Genomic DNA, 8,644 nt, shown 5'->3' with positions numbered 1-8,644 from the left:
CCTGAGCTCAAGTGATCCACCCTGCTGCCCTTCCCAAAGTGCTGGGATTACAGATGTGAGCCACTGCATCTGGCCTGTGGCAGCCTCTTGACGACTCTTGGTCTCAGTTGTACCCCTCTAGAAAATGGGAGTAATGGCCCCTATAGCTGGTCTCCCACACAGAGGCATCAGCAAGAGAAAACACAGCAAGTAGTAGAGATAGTGTTTGGAAGTTTGAAATAAAATATACTGGAGAAATTCGAGGGGTTGGCCAGGTGTGGTGGCTTATGCCTCTAATCCCAGCATTTTAGGAGGCTGAGGCAGGAGGATCACTTGAGCCTAGGAGTCTGAGACCAGCCTGGTTAACAGTGAGACTCCGTCTCAATATTTAAAAGAAAAGAAAAGAAATTCGAGGGGTTGCGAATCCTCACTGTCTCCCGCACCCCACCCCTGTGCTAATTGTGTTTCTGCATGTATGGTTAGTTCATTCCTCTTTATTGACACACACTACTGAGTGTATGATGCTACAGTCATGAACACTGTTTTTTGTTTTTGTTTTTTTTGAGACGGAGTCTCGCCCTGTTGCCCAGGCTGGAGACAGTGGCGCGATCTCGGCTCACTGCAAGCTCCGCCTTCGGGTTCACACCATTCTGCCTCCGCCTCCCGAGTAGCTGGGACTACAGGTCCCCACTACCACGCCTGGCTGTTTTCTTTTTTTTTGTATTTTTAGTAGAGACAGGGTTTCACCATGTTAACCAGGATGGTCTCGATCTCCTGACCCTGTGATCCACCCGCCTCGGCCTCCCAAAGTGCTGGGATTACAAGTGTGAGCCACAACGCTCGGCCCTGAACACTGCTTTGAGTGGGTGTCCAACGTTAACGTTCTGTGGAAGGTGATTCTCTAGTAGGTGGAGGTGATGAGTTAGTTCAGAGCCAGTGGGCAGTTCATGGAGGCCACTGGGGCAGCAGGGAGCCATAATAGGTTCTGGAATAGGGTGAGGATTTCATTTCAAAGGGCTAAGTTTTCTTGTGAGGTTTCCTGGGGTCCTCCTTCTGGAAGGCAGCGTTCCTAGGTAGCATCTGAGCCCTCCTTACAACTTATACCTGGGTGCTGTGCCCCTGCACAGAACGGACTCAGAGGAGAGGAAACACCCTGTGCTGGGGACTGGGAGGGGATGGAGACCTGCGCAAGCTGAACCTGTGTCGTGGTTGCTCAGTCCTGGCCTTTCTCAATCCTTGGGCCTCTGGTAGGTGAGTTGTTCCTGAGTTCCTTCCTGTCCTGGTTGAGTTAGAGCCTCTTGCACCATCCTGCTGATGGCTGGTTGATATTAAGCAAAGTGCAGTGTGGGGAAGGGTAAAGGAATGGCAGGGTGGGGGTTGGAGGCATGGGTTTTAGAACCTATCCCTTTCTAGCCCTGAGCAATGCTTACCCCAGAAGGAGTTGGGGCTAAGCCCATTCCAATCCTTCCAGCCTAAGATCCAGACTCCAAGGCATGCCCCAGGCCTTCTGGGATGTTTGTGTGTTCTGTGAAAATGGGAACAGATTTGAAGAAATCAGGGTTAATCAGAGTGAAACAAGTTCCTTTTCTGTGGCATTACTCAGTGCCTTTAGCAAGTGGTGTATTGTGAGTCTTCAAGAAATAGCAAGAGGGAGGTTTCATATACTTCCTTGCATGAGGAACCCTTTTCACAGAGAATTTTGCAGACCACTGTTCCATGGAACACACTGTAAGAAGTTTCCATTTCATCCAATGTGGCCCCCATGTTCATTTCACAGAGGAGGAAACAGGAATGTATAGAGGGGAAGGATCTTGCCCCTTGCCTCAGGCTGGGTTGGTGGTCTCCTGAGTGCAGCCTGGGGCTCCCTCCGTTGTGTACACTCAGAGCCTCCCTGAGTGAGCATCCAGATGGGTGCTGCAGGGTTACTCCTCTTCCTCACCTTCATACCGTTCTGTCGTCTTCAGGGGGATCAAGACCCCACTCATGTGAGCTCAGGCTTGGCCATGGAAGACAGTGGGTATAGGAAGCAATGCTCTTTCCTGGGAAGACATCCCCACACATTACTAACACTTACCTCCCTACCTCACAACTTTTTCAATTGAGTTGTAAATTACCTACCTCTATGATCATTGACAAATGTTCTAAATGGTGTAACGACCGCTGCAATCCAGACACAGAGCATTTTCATTGTCCCAAATGCTCCCTCACTCCCCCTTGCAGTTAGTCTCCTCTTCCTAACCGTGTTCCCTGGTAACCACTGACCTACATTTTTTGTTTGTTTGTTTTTTGTTTTTTGAGATGGAGTCTCGTTCTGTCACCCAGACTGGAGTGCAGTGGCTCGATCTTGGCTCATCGCAACCTCTGCCTCCCGGGTTCAAGCGATTCTCCTGCCTCAGCCTCCTGAGTAGCTGGGACTACAGGCGTGTGCCACAACACCCGACTAATTTTATTTTATTTTTATTTTTTGAGACGCGAGTTTCCCTCTTACGCCAAGCTGGAGTGCCATGGCGCGATCTCAGCCTCACCGCAACCTCCACCTCCCGAGTTCAAGCGATTCTCCTGCCTCAGCCTCCTGAGTAGCTGGGATTACAGCATGCGCCACCACACCTGGCTAATTTTGTATTTTAGTAGAAGACAGGGTTTCTTCATTGTTGGTCAGGCTGGTCTTGAAACTCCTGACTCAGGTGATCTGCCCACCTCGGCCTCCCAAATTGCTAGGGATTATTAGGCGTGAGCCACTGCGCCCAGCCCCCTACTTTCTACTTTCTATAGCTATAGTTTTGTCCTTTCTGGACATTTCATATGAATGGCATCATCTCATATGTGACCTTTGCATCTGGCTTATTTCACTTAGTGCAATGTTTATGAGGCTTATTTGTGTTTCTGCATGTATGGTTAGTTCATTCTTCTTTATTGACAAACAGCATTCCATTGAATTGATATACCACAGTTTCATGGACATGTTGATGAATATTTTGGTTGTTCCTGCCTTTTGACTGTTATGAAAAAGTTGTTACGGGCCAGGCATGGTGGCTCACGCCTGCAATCCCAGCACTTTGGGAGGCCGAGGCGGGTGGATCACAAGGTCAGGAGACCGAGACCATCCCAGCTAACATGGTAAGACCCCTGTCTCTACTAAAAATACAAAAAAATTAGCCAGGCATGGTGGCGGGTGCCTGTGGTCCCAGCTACTAGGGAGGCAGAGGCAGGAGAATGGCATGAACCTGGGAAGTGGAGCTTGCAGTGAGCCAAGATTGTGCCACTGCACTCCAGCCTGGGCAACACAGCAAGACTCTATCTCCAAAAGAAAAGAGAAAGAAAAGAAAAGAAAATTTGCTATGTACATTTTCTTTTCTTTTCTTTTCTTTTCTTTTAGACAGAGTCTTGCTCTGTCACCCAGGTCAGAGTGCAGTGGTGCTATCTTGGCTCACTGCAACCTCTGCCTCCCGGATTTAAGTGACTCTTCTGCCTCAACCTTCCAAGTAGCTGGGACTACAGGAGCATGCCACCAGGCCCAGCTAAATTTTGTATTTTTAGTAGAGATGGGGTTTCACCATGTTGGCCAGGCTGGTCTTGAACTCCTGACCTCAGGTGATCCACCCGCTTCAGCCTCCCAAAGTGCTGGGATTACAGGCATGAGCCACCACACCTGGCCTGTACATTCTTTTTTTCTTTTCTTTTTTTGGAGACAGAGTCTCACTCTGTTGCCCAGGCTGGAGTGCAGTGGCGAGATTCTCCTGCCTCGGCCTCCTGAGTAGCTGGGATTACAGGCATGTGCCACCATGCCCAGCTAATTTTTTGTATTTTTAGATGAGGCAGGAGAATCACTTGAACCCAGGAGGCGGAGGTTGCAGTAAGCCGAGATCATGTCTTTGCACTCCAGCCTGGGTGACAGCGAGACTCCGTCTCAAAAAAAAAAAAAAAAAAAAAAAGAACTGTTTGGTGGGTGGGTGACTGCTTCTGCTGAGCAAGACCCTACCTTGGAGGCCACCTCTACTGTACTGGGGAGAGATTTCCCAAGAAGGGGAGGCAGAAGTACTCTCCTCTCTGTAGCCCTATCAGCGAGTTTGAAAATAACCCTTAAGGCAGCACTGGGGCCCTTCCCATCACTAAGGCAAAAACCTAAGTCCTTGGGGGTTATCATGGTAACAACACCGTAAGAGGGTACCCATGTCCTGTTCATGGACTCTGGCCACCTGTGCCAGGACATGATGTGTGCATGGGGTCCCTCTACAGTCTCCCTCATCCCTGCTCAGGGCACTCCTGTGAGTTTTAGGCAGGGGTCACCACTGTTCCCATTTGGTGGAGGAGGAAACTGAGGTAGAGGGGGTTGTCCAGCGCCCCAGAGGGAGATGCTAGTGGGTCAGGTCTCTTTCAGCTGAGTCTGTGCTCTGGCTGCCCTGTCTCCCTGGGGTGGAAACTGTCCCCCTGCACCTCATCCTTCGGCACCACAACCCCCACCACAACCCTCTTCATCTTTAACCTCTTTCCCATTTTCTCTTCCATAGCTCCTCTGGTCAAGAGATTGAGATTCAGCTTTCATGGATGTATTAGAAATCAAGGCTGGGCACAGTGGCTCACACCTGTAATCTCAGCACTTTGGGAGGCCGAGGCAGGTAAATCACTTGAGCCCCAGAATTCAAGACCGGTCTGGGCAATAGTGAGATTCCCTCTCTATGAAAAAAATAAAAATAAAAATAGCTGGGTGTGGTGGAGTGTACCTGCGGTCTTACCCCCTAGAGAGACTGAGGCAGGAGGATTGCTTGAGCCCAGGAGGTAGAGGCTGCAGTGAGCTGTGATCACACCACTGCACTCCAGCCTGTCAACAGAGCAAGGCCCTGTTTAAAAAAAAAAAAAAGAAAGAAAAATCAAGAGGTTGACTCTGACTTGGCCAGGGCTAGCGGCTGCTGAATGTCCATGAAAGCTCAACACTCTCATGGCAGTGGCATGGCCTCCAGGTCTCCAGGCTGGCCAGCTCGCTCCCACCCATGCACATGCTGCACTCTACACTGAATTAGTTGCTGCTCATGGAATCTGTAGTGATCTTCTCACCATCATACCTTGGCTCACGCCGTCCCCACCTGCTGTGCTTTCACCCACACAATGTCCTACCTGGCCCTGGGGGCAGCAGTACTGCCTTCCACAGTCTCTCACACAGCAGCCCTCCTTGTCTAATAGAAACATTGTCTTCTTGATCATCTAGCCGAATGGTGAGCTCCCCAGGGCGGTGACTACTTCCGAATCGCCTCTATGGCCACCATAGTACACGTGGCCCAAGGCCTAAGAGTCAAAAGACCTTGGGACATTTTGGAAACACACATAGAGTCAGCTTGATGGTCACTGTCTCTGGGGAGTGGGTCTGGGCTTAGACTCATTTTTCACTGTGTACCCTTTCTTAGTATTTGGGCTTTTCACTAGGCTTCTTGCATATTTCTTTTCATAATAGGAAAGGAAGAAGGATTCATAGTAAAGTGGGATGGGGCTTCTCTCAGGAACCACAGGGAACCCTCAACTGTGGTGGCCCCAGCTTTGCCAACTGTGCAAGCCACTTATCTCTGCCCCATCACCCTTCCACAGGCAGTACCTGGCCTTTCAGGGAATCTTGCCCCTCCAGGCCCCTCACTACCCCTCCCCACAGGCGAGTCCTAGATTTTATCACCCTGAATTTGCTGCTTCTGCTTCTCCTCCTCTTCTTCCTTCTTCCCTCATCCTTCCCCTCCTCTCCACTCTATTCCTCTTTCTTGTTCTCCCCCTCCTTCTTTAAAATTATTATAACTGTTATTAAAGGACATAGTGTTCTTATGAAAAAAATCCAGACAGTCTGGGTGCAGTGACTGAGATGGCGCCATTGTACTCCAGCCTGGGCAGCGAGAGTGAAACTCTGTCTCAAAAAACAAAAAACAAAAACCTTGTTGATGAAACGGGTTGCAGTAAAGAAGCCGGCTAAATCCCACCAAAACCAAGATGGCTACGGAGTGACCTCTGGTCATCCTCACTGCTATACTCCCACCAGCTCCATGACAGTTTACAAATGCCATGGCATTGTCAAGAAGTTACCCTATATGGTCTAAAAAGGGGAGGCATAAATAATCCACCCCTTGCTTAGTATATCATCAAGAAAGAACCTAACAGTGGGCAACCAGCGGCCCTCAGGGCTGCTCTGTTGATGGAGTAGCCATTTTTTTATTCCTTTACTTTCCTAATGAACTTGCTTTTACTTTGCTCTGTGGACTTACCCTGAATTCTTTCTTGTGTGATATCCAAGAACCCTCTTTTGGAATCTGAATCAGGACCCCTTTCCTGTAACATCTTTCTGGTGACTATGGAGGGACTATAGTGTGGAAACCCCCAACACAAAGGCTAACTGTGTAAGTGATGGGGTCTGGTAACATCTTTCTGGTGAACACTGAAGAGACAATATTGAAGAAACCTTGTCCCGAAGGAAGTAGACTGCAGGACTAATTGACGGACTTTGGGTAAGTGAGATGCCTATACCCGGGTAAAGAATGGGATTGGGTTAAAGGCCCAATTTAGGGGACTTAGAGTCTCTCCTAAGTCAGAGTGGGTTAGAGGCCCCTCTCTTAATAAAAGGCGGGAGGCTGGGTGCGGTGGCTCATGGCTATAATCCCAGCACTTTAGGAGGCTGAGGTGGGTGGATCACCTGAGTTCAGGAGTTCGAGACCCAGCCTGATCAACATGGCAAAACCCCGTGTCTACCAAAAATACAAGTAACCGAGTCTGGTGGCGCGAGGCTGTAATCCCAGCTACTCAGGAGGCTGAGGCAAGAGAATCACTTGAACCTGGGAGGCGGAGGTTGCAGTGAGCTGAGATCGTGCCACTGCACTCCAGCCTGGGCAACAAAGCGAGACTCCGTCTCAAAAATAAATAAATAAATAAATAAAAATAAAAGGCAAGAATGCTTGAATGACCTTGGGTTAGAGGCTCAACTTAGAAGGGTTAGAGTCCCTTTAAGATTTGGGGAGTTGGAGGCTCCTCTCAGTAAAGTCCCTTTCAGCTAAGAACAGGTTTGTTAATTGCTCTTCTCTTTGGATTGATCTGCCTTGCACTCTTTGCTGATGGCTGTGGGTGACAGGCATGTACAGGATTGTGGGATACAGGGAGCGTTTTCCTCCCTAAAAGGGGAAACTTGAGAGCTGATGGGACTGCTGGAAAAGATCCCTTTGCTACCGACAAGTGGCCGCCTGAACTTTTCAGTGTCGCTGCAATGGGTGGATCTTTCTCTGGCCTCCCTGAGCACCTGCCTTTCCCACCCTGCCTCAGGCAATGCTTTCCTTTCTCTCTCTATGCAAACCAGTTGAATGAATGGTAAAAATCTCTGTTTCCTGTAAAGTTTGGATTACTGGAAAAAAGGATGTGTGAGGCTAGTCTTTAGACAGAGTTTCGCTGTTGTTGCCCAGAGTGAAATGGGCAGTACAAAGGCGTGATCTCAACTCACCGCAACCTCCGCCTCCTGGGTTCAAGCAATTCTCCTGCCTCAGTCTCCTGAGTAGCTGGGACTACAGGCACCACGTCTGGCTAATTTTGTACTTTTTTAATACAGATAGGGTTTCTCCATGTTGGTCAGGCTGGTCTTGAACTCCCGACCTCAGGTGATCTGCCTGCCTGGGCCTCCCAAAGTGTTGGGATTACAGGCTTGAGCCACCACGCCGGGCCTGAGGCTAGTCTTAAACTGTAGCAAATCTGATGTGCTTTGTGTGTCTTTCTATATTGTTCTATCATGGAGAGGAGTACCTTAGGATAGAACATGGGCTTAGGATACCTGTAAGCTCGCTTTTCAAGACAGCCCAGCAAACTAGTCAGTCATGTGCTTGGGGAGCTTGACCTTGTAACCATGGGCCATGCTTTCTCTTTTCTTTTCTTTTCTTTTCTTTTCTTTTCTTTTCTTTTCTTTTCTTTTCTTTTCTTTTCTTTTCTTTTCTTGTTTTTCAGTTATGGCAGCACTTTTATTTTTCCTTACACAATGACGTGTTTCTGGGGTCTAATGTTCTCACATAATAGTAGAAAACCAAAATTTGTTGTCATCTCTTTAAAGAATCGAGAATTGCGTACAAAAAAACTTACATAAATTACAAGGATGAATACATTTACAGGTGTAAATGCAAACTGCTTCCAACTCAAGGCAAGTAACAGCCCATGGTGTTCTGGCAGAAAACATCAGCTAAGAAAACTGGGTCCTATGGCTTGGACTTTCCAACCCTGACAGACCGGCAGGACAGAAACAACTGGTTCAGGAGCCCTTGCCAGCCTCTAGAGAAATCCCAGAACACTCAAGCCCTGACACATTAATACCCTGCACAGATTGGAGACTGCTGGCCACGCAGACTCACCAAGCCACAGACTTGTCTTCCACACCCAGTACATAATTAAAATCCCAAACTTACCAAGGTTTTTGCCAAAGGTAAAAGTTGCTAAGAGTTAAGTGTAACATGTGTTTAAGACTACTAAAAAAACAATCCTATACACAAGGCGTGTAAGGAAAGTAGAATGTGTTTTTGGTTAAAAAAAAAAAATTATAAGAAGTCGGCTGGGCGCAGTGGCTCATGCCTGTAATCCCAGCACTATGGGAGGCCGAGGCGGGCAGATCACGAGGTCAAGAGATCGAGACCATCTTGGCCAACCTGGTGAAACCCTGTCTCTACTAAAA

At 48.4% G+C, this 8,644-nt stretch overlaps 1 long non-coding RNA gene across 1 annotated transcript in view; it reads left to right on the top strand.

The window, feature by feature from the left end:
* Positions 1-8,392, top strand: part of LOC108517664 (uncharacterized) — a 15,184-nt gene extending 6,792 nt beyond the window's left edge. The window contains exons 2-4 of the long non-coding RNA XR_001882177.1: positions 4,488-4,595; positions 6,245-6,455; positions 8,091-8,392. This is a non-coding gene — a long non-coding RNA (uncharacterized LOC108517664). The remainder of the gene's footprint in view (positions 1-4,487; positions 4,596-6,244; positions 6,456-8,090) is intronic.
* The last annotated feature ends 252 nt before the right edge of the window (positions 8,393-8,644 follow it).

This window comes from Rhinopithecus bieti, unplaced genomic scaffold (assembly GCF_001698545.2).
Source record: "Rhinopithecus bieti isolate Rb0 unplaced genomic scaffold, ASM169854v2 scaffold_39746, whole genome shotgun sequence".
Classification (NCBI taxonomy): domain Eukaryota; kingdom Metazoa; phylum Chordata; class Mammalia; order Primates; family Cercopithecidae; genus Rhinopithecus; species Rhinopithecus bieti.
This window is presented reverse-complemented; position numbering and strand designations above follow the sequence as displayed.